At 39.9% G+C, this 17,987-nt stretch overlaps 1 long non-coding RNA gene across 3 annotated transcripts in view; it reads left to right on the top strand.

Moving 5' to 3' along the window:
- Positions 1-17,987, top strand: part of LOC136167649 (uncharacterized) — a 353,367-nt gene that overhangs the window by 237,995 nt on the left and 97,385 nt on the right. For all 3 annotated transcript variants that reach the window (XR_010663101.1, XR_010663100.1, XR_010663102.1), the window contains one exon: positions 11,792-11,903. This is a non-coding gene — a long non-coding RNA (uncharacterized lncRNA). The remainder of the gene's footprint in view (positions 1-11,791; positions 11,904-17,987) is intronic.

The raw sequence follows: 17,987 nt of genomic DNA, 5'->3' as shown, positions 1-17,987 counted from the left end.
GAATAATAAAAGTTCATTACCACATTTGCTAACCCTTTAGATGTTTCTCCAAAAGTTGCCATTCAGAACATTTTCTGAGTGTGAATTCTTGTATATTTACCCCCTCGGAAGGTTTCCCCTGATAGCTCGGTTGGTAAAGAATCTGCCTGCAATGCAGGAGACTCTGGTTCAATCCCTGGGTTGGGAAGATCCCCTGGAGAAGGGAAAGGCCAGGATTCTGGCCTGGAGAATTCAGTCCACGGGCTCACAAAGAGTTGGACACGACTGGCCGACTTTCACTTCCAGAAGCAGCAAATAAGGAATTCATGAGAGATGAAAACACATTGTGGCTAGCACATCCTCTGTAGCTCTGGATGTATGTGGGTTCAGGAGTAAAGGCAGTTATGACCTGATAACAACATACACACTGGCTTCTGATGTGTCTCTGTTGCTGGGATTTAATCAGGATGTTTTAGTATTGACCCTCTGTTCAGAGACTTCAAGGGAACATGATATCAGCCCCATCTACTCAACATACTTATTGAGTGGGAGAGACGGACTGAAGCATTTAGTATCTTGGAAGACAACCAAAGCCTAGTTTGTGATCGAAACATAACTATATCATATATTTTTTAATCCCTGGTTACTGCAGATAATGCTGTTACTGATGCTGCAAAATATTGTAATTAAAGAATAGGCTTAGTATAGTACCTTAAATCACACTGCTTTTTGTTTTCCATTATTGAAATGGCTTTAGAATGGCTGTTTCTTTTCAGACTAATAGCAAATACAGCCAGCCTTTGTGACCAAGAGCTCAATTTTGTGACTTTGTTATAATAATTACTGGCAAGAGAAAGAGGTGGTATGTTGATTTCTAAGGGAATTTACATTTTACTGTTGTTATTTTTCTGCCACTGTCCAAGTTGACACAAAATAAGGTATGCATCATTTTAAAAGACTTTAACTAGATCAGTTTCAGAAAATTTTAACTGGGGCTTCAGGATTTCAGGTGATTTGTCTGACTGTAGTAGCAATTAACAGCAGCTACATAGAATGAGTTTTAAATGTTGGAGAGTGAAAGATGATTTTTCAACGTTAAAGAATTTGCTTAAAGAGGTTTAATCTAAGGGGAAACCCTCTCCTCTAATCTAGGTGGCTCAGGCTTCATCTTAAAACTCCTTGAGGGCAGGTACCTCATCTTCTCCATCTCTCTGTTGGTATCACGAAACCCACTACCACCCCTGTTTATGTGTAATGACTGGGCTTCGAGTGTATGTACTAAGTAGTAGATAGAACAGGTTCTTCCATCTACGATGGCTTCCGTATTTCAAGCCAGTGCTTCTTAAATAACCATTTTTTAAAAAAACAATGATTAGGCCTGGTGCACTGGGAAGACCCAGAGGAATCGGATGGAGAGGGAGGTGGGAGGGGGGGATCGGGATGGGGAATACATGTAACTCCATGGCTGATTCATGTCAATGTATGACAAAAACCACTACAATATTGCAAAGTAATTAGCCACCAACTAATAAAAATAAATGAAAAAAAAAACCAATGATTAAATTCAAACTAACCTAAATTGTATAATGTCATATTATTTTAAAATGCAGCCCATATATAATACTTGTTTTTCTCTTTCAGACTTACTTCATTCCGTATAACAGTCTTTAGGTCCATCCATGTCTCTGCAAATTGCATAATTATATGGCTGAGTAACATTCCTCTGTGTGTGTGTGTGTGTGTGTGTGTGTATGTATATGTCACATCATCTTTAAGCTCTTGGAGTTGGTGATGGACACGGAAGCCTGGCATGCTGCAGTCCATGGGGTTGCAGGGAGTTGGACATGACTGAACTAACTGAGTGATACCATCTTTATCCATCCCTCTGTTGATGGACATTTAGGTTGCTGCCATGTCCTAAGCTATTGTAATTAGTGCTGCAAATATAATATATTAATGTGTGTATGTGGAATCTAGAAAATGATAGCAATGAATTTGTTTGCAAGGCAGAAATAGAGACACAAATGTAGAGAACAAGCATATGGATACCAAGGGGAGTGGGGATGGAGGTGGGATGACTTGGGAGACTGGGATTGATCTATGTACACTCTGTGTCCAAAATAGATAGCTAGTGAGTACCCGCTGTGGGGCACAGGGAACTCGACACAGCGCTGGGCTGACCAAAACCGGAAGGACGTCCCAACAGAGGGGCTATTCTTTCCGTGTGGCTGATCCACTTTCCTATATGGCAGAAACAAATACAGCATTGTAAAGCAACTGTAATTTTTTTTAATACAGTTTATTGTGCCAGTATGATATGTGTGCTCACTCAGTCTTGTCCAACTCTGTGACTCCATGGACTGTAGCCTGCCAGGCTCCTCTGTCCATGGAATTTTCCAGGCAAGAAAACTGGAGTGGGTTGCCATTTCCTACTCCTGATGCCAGATTATAAAACTCCACCAGGAAAGGAATTTTTCTCTTTTATTTACTAGCCCATCCCCAGTACGTGGAACAGCACTTGGCCCATAGTAACCCCTAGATCTTTGTTGAATGTATGAATATGTTTTTTAAGATGCTGTGAAAAATAGCTAACTAGGCTGCCTTTGTATAGGATGAAGACCCCAGTTTTCATGTTAGGAAATCTTAATGATTGTCTTGGCTCTGCTGCTAATCTGCTGTGTGATCTCAAGTATGATAGTCAATCTCTCTGTGCCTTTCTTATCTCTGAAATGAAGAAATTAGATTTTATGAATGATAAAGCCCAGTCCATGTTTAAAAGTACATAACTCACTGATTGGTGATTGGCAGGATGGTTTTGGGAAGTGGCTGCTTAGAAACAAAATTAGAATTTGTGGCCCTGGAACCCATGTTGCCAATTGGCGTGTCTGGGGTTTGGAACTAAGACTTGGGTCCCTGGCTACTAAAATTTTGGCTCTAACAGTTGAACTAATCATCAGCTTACTAAAAGAAAGGGGGGAGAAAAGAAAAAGCTTTTGTATAGTCTGGCATGGAATAGTGATTTTTAAGAATAAGGAAAGCTGAACCTGACACAGGAGAGTAAAATATAGCTCAATGATTAAAAAAAATAAAAGAACTAGATTTAAATCCTTGTTCCAATATTTTCTGTGACCTTGGCCAAGTAATTTAATTTCTGTGGCTCCATTTTGGCATCAATAAAATGGAATAATGATGATATCTAAATGAAATTATTTATTGGTAGTTTTAGGGACATGGTAAACTTTTAAAGTCTTACAGCCAGGTTGATATAAAGGAATTAGGCAGGTGGATAGAAACGAATCGATGAAAGATAAATCTGTATATTTGGCTTGAGGCAACCACCAAGAGGTGAAATAGTGGTTGAGTACATGGCTGAGATCAGACTGTCCAGGTCTGATATGAATTAACTGGTACCTTTACTCACTAACATTAATAATTTGGTCAGTTCCTAACCATCTCTGCATCTCAGTTTTCTCATCCATAAACTGGAGCTAATAATAGCACCTCCCTCTTAGGGTTATTCTGAATGTTCAGTGGAACAATCCATGTAACGTGCTTAGAGCAATGCCTACTGGATAATCAGCACTCAATAAATGAAGTTATTCTTACTTTGTTCCATTAAGTTCACACAGAGGGAGGGGAAATTGAAAGGGACACAGAAGACTGCTAGCCTGGTGAATGAAGAGAAAGCGGTGCAGATCCAGTAGGACCAGGGAGATTATCACAGCCTAGGGGCTTGGGAGAGGGGGTGTGTTTGTTTGTAGTGTTTAAAAACTACTTGTAAACATACTGGAGGAAAGAAAGGCTGTGCACATCCAAGATGATGGATCATTGATAATAAATATCAGAGTCCCTAGTTTATTCTTGGGTGGTGAAACTGTTTTAAGAAAGCTCCCATAGGGGAAAGGTCCTTTCGTCTTCAGCTATGTGGGTTAAAAGATAAGGCTCACTTGTGCCCTAACGGTTAGCTGTAAATAGATCATCAGTCTTTTTGTCATCGGGCAGTAGCTGTGATACCACAGTGAGTCATTACCTACCATGTGTTTACCGGTGAGCCCCAAATTATTCTGTGTAGAGAAGTGAGTTTGGGGGGGCAGTACCCGAACATCTCAGCACAGAGGGCCATTTAGCCAAATTCTTGAAGCTGCAAAGCTGTCACAAGGTAAGTTGAGATGTGAAGGCAGGATGGAAAGAACGCAGGTCAAATAAAGAATAAGATAGAGGCTAAGTTTGCAGCTAGCACTTTAAAGTGTATTTCTTTGTGGTAAGCTTCAAAGATACATGAAGAAAGCCTGTGTGTTTCATGACTGAATCCTTTTCCAGTTGATCGGGAAATTTTGGCTATGTCTGAGCACACCTCATTTTTTAAAAATTTGTGTACGAAAACAACCCAGTTAAAAAATGGGCAGAAGAAATGAATAGACGTTTTTCCAAAGAGGACTTGCCAATGACCAACAGGCACATGAAAAGATGCTCAACATTGCTAATCATTAGGGAAATGTAAACCAAAACCACAGTGAGATAACACCTCACTGATAGTACCCGTCAGAATGGCCATCATAAAAAAAAAAAATGTTGGTGAGAATGTGGAGGAAGGGGAACTCTCATACACTATTGGTGAGAATATAAATTGGAATTGGCACTGTGGAAACACTGTGGAGGTTTCTCAAAAAACTGAAAATGGAACTACTGTATGACCCAGCAATTCCATTCCTGGATATATATCCCCTCAAAACAGTAATTCAAAAAGATACATGCACTCCAGTTTTCATAGCAGCATTATTTGCAATAGCCAAGACATAGAAGCAACCTGAGTGTCCATCAACAGATGAATGGATAAAGAAAACGTAGTATATGTGTGTTTTTGTGTGTATTCACATATACACAGTGGAATACTATTCAACCATGAAAAAGAATGAAATCTTGCCACTTGAAGCTATTTGGATGGACTTGGAGGGCATTATGTTAGAATAAATAGGTCAGAGAGAGACAAATACTGTATGATATCACATATATGGAATCTTGAAAATATAACAAAATAGTGACTATAACGAAGAGCAGATTCACAGACAAAGAGAAGAAACTAGTGGTTACCAGTGGGGAAAGGGAAATGGAGAGGGGCAAGAGAGGGGTGAGGGATTAGGAAGTACAAACTAGCTATAAAATAATCTACAAGGATATATGTTACAACACATGGAAGATAACCAATTACAGTAACTGTAAACGTAGTATAACCTTTAAAAGTTGTAAATCACTATGTCATACACCTGTAACTTACATAATAGTATGCAGTAACTACACTTCAATAAAAAGAAAAACATGTACTTATTCAGAAATAGGTTGACTTATTATTCAAGTAGATTGGGGTAGAAGGGCCTTCTTAGCAGAGAGTAATAGAAAGTTTTCTCCCTTACGAGCATTGTTTCTTACACAGTACAATACATAAGTTCAGCTTTAAAATGTAAATATACTTTGAAGGTGTCAGATGTCTTCGTTGTTTACACTTCAAAGTAAATCACTTTCATTTTTTTACTTTTCTTTCTTCCCCAACTGAGGATTTGACCTTGAAGGCAATGGAGTTTCAAATGGAAGATTAAAATTAAATTAAAAATTAAAACTGAGGTACATCTAAGGTGAGCTGGCTTGCGGTAGAGAACTTTGATCAAATGTTCAAGGAGTCAACTGGTAAAGAAGACATTGGGACATTTGAAGAGAAGAGAGACTGGATTCTTTTAATTCACATTTATTCCAGGATTTTCAGAAGCAGATGGGCCATTTCCAAAATTCTTTATACAGTGCTTAAACCATAATTTAATAATGCTTGAAGCTCTTGTTAGAGTCTGTGCCAGCTCATTACAACAGGATGACTGTAAATGACTAAGTAATTAGCAGGGCCCAGGGCAAAATGAAACGACAGGACCCTTAGATTCAAAAAGCAGGACAGGGCATCCCTGGTGGCTCAGTGGTAAAGAATCCGCCGGCCAATGCAGGAGACCCAGTTCAATCCCTGGTCCGGGAAGATCCCACATGCCTTGGAGCAACTAAGCCTGTGGTTCACAACTACGGAACCTGTGCTCTAGAGTCTGGAAGCCACATCTGCTGAGCTCACAGGCCCTGGAGCCTGTGCTCCACAACAGGAGAAGCCACTGCAATGAGAAACCCATAGAAACCCATGCACTGCAAGTGGAGAGTCGCACCCACTTAGCACAACTAGAGAAAAGCCTGTGCAGCGATGAAGACGCAGCACAGCCAAAAAAAAAGCAAGGCAGAGAGTTGTTACATGTACAAAAATCTAAAACCATTTCCTTTCTTCCACCATCTCTCTCTCAGCTTTTCATAACATTGTTTTTCTTGGCTAATGTAGTTCCAAGTATAAAGAAAAGCACAAGTTTAAGTTATTAGCATGAATTTAACCATTCATTTTGATACTGTGCAATGCAAATATAAGGCTATCTAACTTTCATGCAGAATCATGCAATTTGTATGTTATCGATCGTGCATACGTATGTCTTTCTCAGCAGAACAGTGGAAACACTGCACAAAACTTATTCTACCATTTTAATTTCATGTCTTGATACACACACAGTCTCCCATAGGCTTACTGATGACTGAAAGAGAAAAAGAACTGTGGCTTGCCCTTTCTTTGTCTTTTTATGTATCATTTTCAGCATAAGCAGCTGGCTAATACAAGGGAGAAAATGCAATAAACAAAGTATATGGTAGAGTTTCTTGGTCATCTGTGTTTCTTTGAATAGCATTGCCTTCTCAAAGTCGGATGCAGATTCTCCTTCCCATGAAAAACGTGGCTGGTGGATGGCCAGCTTTGTCACTCACTCAGCCATAGTCATACAAATCTCACTGACTTCCCAGGAGTCATGGGTCTACCAGAATTCAACTTGCATGTTATATGTGGATGAGACAGCAAGGTCTGGGGACAGGTATATTACTGTTCAGGTATATTGATGCCCCTGTTCATGTGTATGCTCCTTTATCCCATTGGACTGCACCCACAGAACACTGGTTCAAATATAAAAGCATTAAGCGGAGCATAGGGCTGTTCTGAGCATGGAGCCCCGCGTAGCTGCCCAGGACGCGCATCCATGCATCCACCCCTGCTTAGAAGTTTCTTAAACACAGATGAGGACACAAGTAGCAAAGGGGTTTACAACGGAAGTGGCAACTCGCTCGTCTTCCTTGTTTGGTGTTTATTTGATCAGAGGTTGCCTCAGACATATGGGAGTCACAGAATAATTGCAGACCTACTTCTGAAATTGATTCTTACTCTGAGATCTGCAAGGGTAAGAGGGCCTGGAGGCAGATGGCTAGTTTAACTTGGTCTTAAACAAACACCATGTTTTCTGGTCTATGCATTTGAGTAAAATTTTACAGTAAAACATGAGACTTCAAAAAATGAACTTGGATGGTTTTGAGTGTAACGTGTTCAGTTGAAGAGGCACTTATAAATCAAGAAATCTATGTTAAAGATACAACAGTAGACTTTAAAAAATTGTTCCTAGAATTTCCAGAGCTCCCAGTTCTACTTCATCAGCTGTGCACTGGTTTCTATGGCTCAGTGACCATATCTCTCCCATTTCCGCATCTTCTTATCCCAGAGAACGATTGAGTGTTGGCTAAAAATCGAGGAAGATTTGAAAGGGGTTGAGTGACTTTTTAGGATTTATTTAAGTTCTGTTTTTATTTTTACTTTAGAGCTTTCAGCTTGTGCCCCAACCACAATTTATCTTGCTTCCTGAAATTTCTACTTTATGACTTATTGAGTAGTGTTATTAATATTTCGTCAGATTTTTTTCTCCATATTTGAGGAAGGACTGCCACAATGTAGAACATGGTTTTTATTACATCTTGTGGAAAATTGATTTTTTTCACACAAAGATAGACTTAATCTTATAGTCAATAGAGAAATAAATATTTGAAAGTAAAAGCTGGGAAAAGAGAATTAAAATGTGCTGAGTTCTGTTATGTACCAGTTACTGTTCTTTACATGTATTTTTGTGTTTAATATCCACATAGTCATTGTGGTAGGTGAAAATAAGGATACTGTCCGTGTGAAGCCAGAAAGCCATCTGGAAGCTTCCATTCCAGTATTATATGTCCAACAGCCTACCTGAGAAGCCCACTTAGTACTGATTTCTCAAAGTCAGTGTGGTCAGATTAAGCTCACCTTTTCCCCACAAAGCCTTCTTCTAGTTGCTTTGTTTGTGTCCAGCTCTTTGCGACTCCATGGATTGTAGCCCACCAGGCTCCTCTGTCCATGGAATTCTCCAGGCAAGAATACTGGAGTGGGTTGCCATGTCCTCCTCCAGGGGATCTTCCTGACTAAGGGACTGAACCCGTGTCTCTTGCATGTCCTGGATTGGCAGGCAGGTTCTTTGCCACTAACACCACATGGGAAGTCCCTTCTCTAGCCACAGCCTTTCTCATCTAAGTGATGGTACTGCCCTCTTCTGATTGTGCGGGCTGAAAACCTTGAGGACAAACTTGCCAGCCTCTTTCCTTATCTCCTCCACCCAGTCCATCAGGAGATCCTCTTGACTCTCCTTCAGAAGAAGCCCAGCCTGGACCTGAGCCCTCCTTAGCAGCATCCCCTGAGTCTGAGACGACATCTCTGTCCAAGAAGATGATCTTTCCATCTGCCTCCACCCTGGCGGCCAGCCCCGTGGTCTCTTCCCATGCAGCAGCTAGAATAAGGTTGTAGAAACAGAACTAATATCAATTCTGAGCTCAACCTCCTGCAGTGGCTCCCATTTCACTCTCAGAGTAAAAGCCAAAAAGCCTTGAGCTGCCTTTGATTTGCCCTCCCTCCACCTCTGCCCACACAGTAGCCTCCCTGCTACCCCTTCATTCCTCTGCCTTTGATCCCCCTTCCCAGTGACACTCCGTTCCCACTGACCCTCGAGCAATTCCAGGAACAGCCCTGGGGACACTCCCACCTTCGGGCCTTAACCTTGGCCATTCCGTCTGCTGAAACACCCTTCTCTCGCGCGTGACTAACCCCCTCACATCCTCCAAGGTCTTGGTTACATGGCACTTTCTTACTGAGGTCCCCTTACCACCCCACGGTCAACAAAGGCCAGAGGTGAGGATTCAGTGACACACCATGGATAGTGGGCACCTTTGAAGGTTGAGGAAAGTGGTAGGATGCTGGGCAGATCCTAGAGAAAGGGGCCAAGCAGATGGCCCAAGTAGTTGACTCTGTGACAACCCAGTGGAGTACTAAAGTTTGCTATTGAATCAAGCAACTTAAGGTCAAATTTCACTGTGTGTGTGTGTGTCAGAGTTTTGTTTACCTTTCCTTTGCTCTTGTTCTTTCTCAGATATAGAAACTAAATATTGCTACTCAGTGATACAAAAAAAAAAGCAGGAAGAAAAAATTAAAAAGGGACTCTTGGAAAGGAGAAAAATACCAGAGAATCAGGAATTCTGCATTCTAATCTCAATTCTGTCACCAAAGTCCAATGCCTTGGGCAAGTCATTTCCTTGGTTTTAGTTTGTTCAGCTTTAGAATAAGGAGATTGGGCAAGAATCAGTAAGTTTCTCAACTTGATCAGGGGAATGAGCCAGGGAGCATTTGCAAAATTCACATTTCCCTGAATCTACCCATGAATAGACTGATTTAATCGAGCTTACATGAAATTCTGTAGTTTGTATTTTTTACCAGTTTTCCAGACAATTGTGATGATCAGCCAGTCTGGAATCACAAGATTTGATGACATTTGAGACAACCTCCCCCCTCCCATTGTTCCATTGTTTAAGATATTTGTTTGCCTAAATATTATTCAAATCAGAAATTATCATAATTGTTGTAAGACTGACTTTTATTGTGTATCTGGATTTTTCTGTCAAAAACTGCATAATCTTTTAATTTTTTTCTACAGAAAAATTAAGAACAATGTCTAGCACAAAATAGTTTCTCAATATTTATGAATAAATAAGTGATCAGTTCCAAATGTTTAAAAAATTGGTATTTTTAGTATCTCCTTGGGTAACCTATTTCTCGTATGTAGGAAAAAAATTCAGAGTTCATCTGGTATCCTTCAACATTAAGAATACGTAACAGAATAACCATATATAAACCAAGACTCATAAGGATAATTATACTTGAACATTTTTGATAATGGAGAACCATTTCTATCCTTTATAGTATAGATGAACGAGATGCATGTGAAAGTATACTGTTCCCAAGGTGCTTTATGTGCTATGAAAATGTGATATTTTTGTGCTCCTGTCGTTCTTGTTTTCAGCCACCCATGGCATCCTAATTTGCAACCTGTCAACTTTGCCAGCCTCACACTCTTGCTAGGACAACTCCTGCAGAGAATTGTATTAGCCCTGAACTTTTTGAATGACCAAAGTGATTTGTGGAAACAAATACAGTCTCATGGGTTTCAAAAGGGATTGAACTTGGAGGCAGAAATTCTGAGATGTCATTCTGCCTTTGTGTCTCTTAATAAAATTAGTCAAGCCCTGTCACCTCTTGTGGCCTCTAGTTCCTCTTCTGTGAAGTGATTTCTCCATTTATTGAGACACTGTCATAGTGCCTCTGACGTTATTTGAATGTGCTACCACAGGCCACAAAATCATATTGCTTAGAAGCAAACAGGAACAGAACTCTGTTGGTACCTTCATTTTTCAGTACCAATCATTTGTGCCTGTAACACAAGTCCTTGCCTCCATGACTTTTCAGAATGGAAAAACATAGGTCAGCGTAAAGCATGTGATATAACCATAATAGGTACCCCCCTCCTTAAGTCTGGGCCCAATTAGAAGTTCCATTTTATCGCTTTCATGAGAAAATATTGTTACTAGTTGGAGCTAATGGTTTGGTTTAGACCTCAGTCAGTATCTAGTAGGGGCTTCCCAGGTGACTCAGTGATAAAGAATCTGCCTGCCAAGGCAGGAGTTATGGTTCTGTCCTTGAGTCGGGGAGATCCCCTGCAGAGGGAAAGGACTACCCCTCCAGTATTCTTGCCTGGAAAATTCCATGGACAGAGGAGCCTAGCAGGTTATGGTCCGTGGGGTTGCAAAGAGTCAGATGTTACTGAGCACACACAGGACCTAGGTCTAGTAATACTCTTAGGAAGAGTCTGCCATGATTGGTGTCCTCTTGTGATATCAAAGGAATTACCCTGGAAAGAATACTTTTTAAACCCCCCCCCTTTTTCTTTAGTTACAGTTATTTAGTTGCAGCTTTGTTAAAACAAATATTGCACAGGAAGTGAACACAATTTTGTGTGTAATATATCTTACAAAATGACATGACCAATGCTTGCATTTTATTACTTTTTAAAGAGAATATAAGCATTAATGATAGAAAGATATTAATAGACTGTAGAGTAGCAAACCTATTTATTATGGTGACATTGTTCTGTATTTTTTAGGCTTGATTTTCTTTTGAAAAGCATGAAAGTAAAGTGTAGCATCATGTGAGAACTCTGCCAGGCGAATTTTCTATGAAACACTCTTCTCACATCATTGAATTTAAGGGCTTCCAGAGTCATTGTGATTTCTTAAGTAACTTTTTGTTTCAGGGTAGTTACTGTATCTGGGCTTCCCTGGTGGTTCAGACTGTAAAGAATCTGCCTGCAATGTGGGAGACCCAGGTTTGATCCCTGGGTTGGGAAGATGCCCTGGAGAAGGAAATGGCAACCCACTCCAGTATTCTTGCCTGGAGAATTCCATAGTTAGAGGAGCCTGGCGAGCTGTAGTCCATGGGGTTGCAAAGAGTTGGACATGACTGACTGACTAAGACATACACACACACTGCATCTAATTACTGCATTTTGTTATATTTCAGAACAGCTGAGCATCATATGCCAAAAGGCACATTGGGTTAAAAAACAAAAGCTGTAAAATTTGGATCTTTTCCTGCGTTAGAAGCAAGAAAAATGGAAAATTGATCATCAAAGGTAAAACTGTCTCCTTTTCGTTAAAATCATATATTCCTACAGCTTCCTCTTCAGTCACCGTGTGTGAAGCAATTTTTTTCTTTTATGATTGTGTGGTGAAGTTTAACAAACATATTTCTGGCTTATAATTCGAGGTGTATTAACATGCTGCTGACATACTCTACTGTTTTTTTAACTCCTTAATTGCCTGTTCAGAATTTGGACCAGATGTGTTTTATATGTTTAATCTTCATTCTTGCTGTTGATCTAGAGTGGCAGAGCAGGGCGATGCATTTTTTGTAAGTCTTTGGGCTGAAATGTTGCACTTTAGGTTAGGCATGGAATCATGAAAGTAAATAATGCAGTATCAGCTTCTTTTTTCTTGGGAGTGTTGGACAGATTTGAATTTATCACCACAAACTGATCAACTTGATTTATGTGAGGTGAGGAAGACAATGGAAACACTTGAAGTAATGGTATAGTCTCCACTCCTTTCATTTTATTGTGTAGTTTATGGAAAGAGAAAAGAATGGTCTTGACAATATGTGATATCAGATCCAAGGGGAATTGATATTGCCAAATATGTTAATAATTGATTGTTTTGATTGCTTGCCTGGGACAACTACTTGAGCATGACTATTTACTGGGGAGTTGATTCCAAGGATTGGGGAGAGTGAATGGGGAAAGAAACACAGACCAAAATAAGAGCAGATGAATGAGTTCTCCAGGATGGACGTGGAAACGTCGTTCCCCTGGGACTTCCAGGCGGGTGTGAGATCCCCCTGGGACTTCCGAGAGGGTGTGAGGTCCCCCCTGGAATTTCCACCTGAAGCACGTATAGCCAAAGGTTCACTCATTGGCTTTTTCGCCTTGGTTGTGGGTTGCTCCTGGGTCATTAACCCCCCACAGTGCTGAGCAGTGCTGGCCTGGTCATTGTGGTGGACACTGTAAAGGCAAAGAGAATCTGAGTTGGTTCATAACTGTCCATCTGTGCAGCCATGGCTGAAGTCAGAGGTGGACCAACAAGGTATGATGCAGGGACCAGAAGTGTCTATTGTAGTTCTTTTTACTTTATTTTCAACAGTCAAATAAATCACAAAATCCTCCTAAATGAACTATTTCCAGGAAGAAAATTCTTGTGTTTTAAAGACATTGATGAGTGATAGCCAAATGGCATAGAACCGAAAGGAACTCTCTTTCAAACTAACTTCTTATTCAATAAATTGTCTGTGTTCAGAGGTGAAAAGTGCATTCTGGTCCATGTGTACTTTGGACATTATATAGTAAGATTTGAAGTATGACCAAAATGTTGGAAAAGAGATAATGGAATTAGATCTTATAGTGCCTATACATATTATTCACTGTATATTGATTTCGTACAGGAAGGTGTCTGTGGATGCACACAAATATAATTATTGTCTTTCCTATTTGGAAATAGCCCCAATAGCAGTGTCATTATTGGTGTGAAAAGCGTGACTGTAATTATGCATGTCCGAGCATAAAATTACAAGGATGGTCAGCTGACAAAATAGATTTAACACATTAAAGTGAATCAGGGTTGGTTTGTTGGTTGCTTTTTGGCAATGAGGACATTCAGCAGATGAAAATAAAGCCAGGTAAAGGCTGTGGTTTGTTGTGACCTAAAAGATCCTTTGTTCAGAGGAGAGATGTTACCAGGGAACTCTAAGGAGCAACTCTGCAATCACATGAGTAAGCAACATTTCAACTGATAAAATGAACATGCAAATTCCTAATGAGGGAAGTGAAAATGGTGGAAGAAGGGGAAGGGTGGCCAGAAGAGGCAAGGCAGGGGGACCAAGAAAACAGTGACAGGTGGCGAGACAGAAACCCCCAAAGTGAACAGAATGAAACTGCAGAGATAAGAGAATCCCACAGCAGTGGAGAGATACCTCTTAATGCAGACCTCATCTTGAGCCCAGGATGCAGACTGAGCAAATGGTCTCAGTTCAGTTGAGGCCTGATAAATTCCTGGGTCATCACAGGAAGCATCAATTAATGCGTCTTCTCACCTAAATAGCACAGTTGTCTCCTTTGTCTTCCTCTCTGTGGTCTCATTAGATTCCAAGGCCTCCCGAATAAAAGCTCTGATCACATCTGCTCTTTGCTTAGAAAATATTCGCTTATTTACCAAGTCATCATTGTCCAAATTTCTGAATCAGATATTTAGAACCTGCCACTCTGTTTTCAGGCTTAACTTTCTTACTCCTTGATGCCACTCACCAGTGGTCTAGATCATTAGTACTGCAAATTCTGTGATGTATCTGGTCTTCCAAGTGGTTTGGGTGCATTTGGGTTCTCAAACATAGGTGAGTCTAGGACTGGACCCAATAATTTGCCTTGTTAAAATGTTCCCAGGCTATGTCACTATTGCTGGTCCAGGAACCTTACTTTGAGAATCACTCTGGAAAAAAACAAATGATCCAGGCTGGCACTATGGTTTCTACATTGCAGTTTAAATCAAAGACTGATTGCAATAAAAGGGCTTGCTTGCCAGCAAAACCATTGTTGTTCTGTGTACTAGATTAAGAACAGGGTCTGTCTCCTGGTCAAATACCTTCTTAGTGTCATAAAATCCCCCACAGTAAGCTTCTTGATACATTTATATATCCCCTGCTGTGTTATAGACTTATAAATGTTTATTGAATAGATGGATGGATGGAAAGAGAGGAAGGGGAGGAGAGAGGAACAGACAGACAGGTTTGGCAAGCAAGCATTGATTTCAGCCAGAAACTTCATGCCTACAAAGAAAGTGCCGTGGTAAATGCCATTAGGAAAAGACTAATTGCCATCACACGAAAACCTCCTTATTATAAGAACATGCTCCTTATTTCAGACATTTGATTAGGTGGAATAACAATGGAGTCAGAGCCTGAGCATTTGGGTATCAATAGTATTGTGCTCTGTAATAAGCAGAGTCTTCCACAAAAGACTTTTGCTGTTTGATTGAGTTCAGCAGAGGAGAGATGTCATTTCTATAAAGACAAATTGTACATTTTACTTTATAAAAGAGCCACTGGCTATGTGCAAGCAGGAAATCACATCTATTTAATGAATTCCTTTGCAAATGTCTCTTCCTTGAGTTTAAATTTTGCAGCTGCAGCATCATTTGAATGTTTATTCACATTTCAGACAATTGTGCTTCCTGGTTTTTTGCTTTCTTGCGTTCAGATGTGTTCGTGTATCACTGTTGCAAATTCTTTCTCTACATCTTTTATCTGCGCACATCACCTCGTGATTGGTTTGTAAATTTATCCTACTTCACTTACTAAAATAACTGTTCCTGCTGTCTGCTTTCTGCCTGCTCTTTGATTTAGTCCTGAAATTGGGCTCAAGGCCTACTTTTAGAGCTCAGCATGAAATTTATTCTGTGTTTTTAAACCAGGTTCCTACTTGTTTCTTTCTGTTATAGGTTCTGTATTGGCACCAACTTCAAAATGCGCCTCTTATAATTATGTATCAGCATAAATAATAACAATGAATGAAAACAGGAATCCTGAAAATTTATTTTAAAAATTGATTTCATCATTTACTTTAATGGTAGAAAATGTCACCTGCTGCTAGGGCATACCTGGTGTTAAGCTTCGAGGAAAGGACTAGTTCCAACCTTGTTACCTTGGCATGTGTCCTTGGCTGAGTCCTCAGGCCTCAGCTACCTCCATTATAAAAAGAAGGATTTAGGTTAAATGTCACTAAGGAGTTCATTCTGGTTCCTTATCTTGTAATGTCAAGATGCAGGTCATATGAAATGCTGCTTAAAATCAGGTATGAGAATATGAGTGAGTCAGTTCATCAACTAACATGGCAACCTTTTGGAGGTAAAATTGAAAGAACATGGTTTAGGGTGCAGAAAGATCTGTGTTCAAAACTCAGATCTTTCACATATTAACAGCATGAGCTTGGAGAATTGACTGCACCCTTCGGTGTGCCTCAGTTTCTCCATCTGTAAAATGGGGGCAGTGTTGTTATCATCTGCCAGGTTTCTTTAAAAATGGGATAATCTGAAGAATAGCCAGCACTTAGCAACTGAGCACAGTGAGCTCTAAGGACCTCTCCAGGCCTCTAAGCCAGCCAGAGCCCACACCATGGTTTTAGTGGTTAGTGGAAATTCCGTTCTTCTTCTCCACTATAATTCTACAAGGCTAAGAAATGTATATCTGTGACTCTAAAAGATGAACTCAGTTTGGAAAATGTACCTGTAATTTAGTCATCTGAGACCTGGCAAGACAAATAGGAAAATTCAGCAGTGGGTTTTCAGCTTGACAGGATATCTGGTTCCATATATTGTGAGTAATTTATACAGAGCAAGCAAGGCCCTTTTCATCAAGACTGACTCCTTCGGTGTCAAAGCTTGAGGTTTGCAAATTGCATTCTGACTCTGACTTTGTCATGTGGCCACAGTTTGGGCAGAAATGAAAGCCTCTTTAAGACTTCAGTTTACCCTGAATAAATGTTGCCGTGCTCTTGATTTATATCTAATTCCAGTAAGTTCAAAGGTACCCCTTACTTTTTTCTTTCTTGTCCTCTGAAAATTTGTTTATAGCCAATTTGTACCCAGATAAATTACATTTGGGGCAAAGATGATTTGTTTACTATAGGATCCATGCAACTATTGAATATTTTTCTGCTCTTTTCATTTATTAATTCTTTGAGGTTGAATTGTCACTTTGATACTGGTTAACCTCAGTCCTTTCTCAGCAGAAATTCAGAACTTCCTCCTTAATAGGAGTAGATCAATAAAGTTTTGGTGGACGATTTCATCAATCTTAGCAGAGGGTTTAACCCTGTGGGCTTCTTTACTCTTTCAATATTTTATAAATCCTCTGCAAGTTAATGTCTTTTGAGATAAAGCTTACTATATTTTATTCCTCTATGCTTTTTCATGAGAAATGATTCAGAGCCAGGAACTGCTGGTGCTGCTTGAGGATACTGATTACTTTAGACACCTGTAAGACAACTAAAATCTAATTGTGGGCTGTTGTGTTTATTTGTCATGTCTCTGAGACATATCACCGTGAAGATGAAAATCATACTGATGAGGCTGTTTCAAGCTCTGGGAGATAGATACATATGTGTGTCAGCATACCACCTACTCCCTCAGTGTGTGGTGGTGGAGATGATGGTGTGGTGTTGTCTAGTTAGCAACCCAGTCATCCACAGTAGTGTATTTAATTTCTAGATAAATCAATTATTACCAAAATTGGCCTTTTCTATTAAAAAGTCCATTAAGTACTATCTGAAGAACACATGTTCTCCATTGTATGATAGAATTATTTCTTTGTAAAACAGTATAATAGAATTTGTCACAGCTCACATTTTTTTTTAGTATTTGTTGACATTTTAAAAATCCCCAAGGATAGCATTTACTCTGTAGTAAAAGGCTTGGACTGTAAAGAAGGCTGAGCGCAGAAGAATTGATGCTTTTGAATTGTGGTGCTGGAGAAAGACTTTCTTAAAAGTCCCCTGGACAGCAAGGAGATCAAACCAGTCACTCCTAAAGGAAATCAACCCTGAATATTCATTGGAAAGACTGATGCTGAAGCTCCAATACTTTGACCACCTGATGTGACGAGTTGCCTCATTGGAAAAGACCCTGATGCTGGGAAAGATTGAAGGCAGGAGGAGAAGGGGGTGACAGAGGATGAGATAGTTGGATGGCATCACTGAGTAAATGGACCTAAGCCTGAGCAAACTCCAAGAGATGATGGACAGGGAAGCCTGGCAGGCTATATAGTCCATGGGGTTTCAAAGAGTCAGACACAACTGAGTGACTGAACAACAAAAAGATGAGAATTATAAGGGAAAAAAAAACAAAATGCATATTGGCTAATTTTTTTTCATTCCTGCTATATTCTCATAATGTGCTAGAAATTTTCATCTAAAATATTTACTTAAAGCTAAATTTAGGGAAGAGATGATCCCACGTAAAACAACCAGCAGGAGTGCAGGGATTTTTCTTGCCATTCCGATATGATCTGGGAATTATAAATCATGTAAAATACGAATTTGACAAAATAGCTGCACTGATACACAATTTATTTCTCTCTGGCATGTCAAACATTTGAGGTCTTTGTATTTATTTATGAT

Source organism: Muntiacus reevesi, chromosome 4 (genome assembly GCF_963930625.1).
Source record: "Muntiacus reevesi chromosome 4, mMunRee1.1, whole genome shotgun sequence".
NCBI lineage: Eukaryota > Metazoa > Chordata > Mammalia > Artiodactyla > Cervidae > Muntiacus > Muntiacus reevesi.
This window is presented reverse-complemented; position numbering and strand designations above follow the sequence as displayed.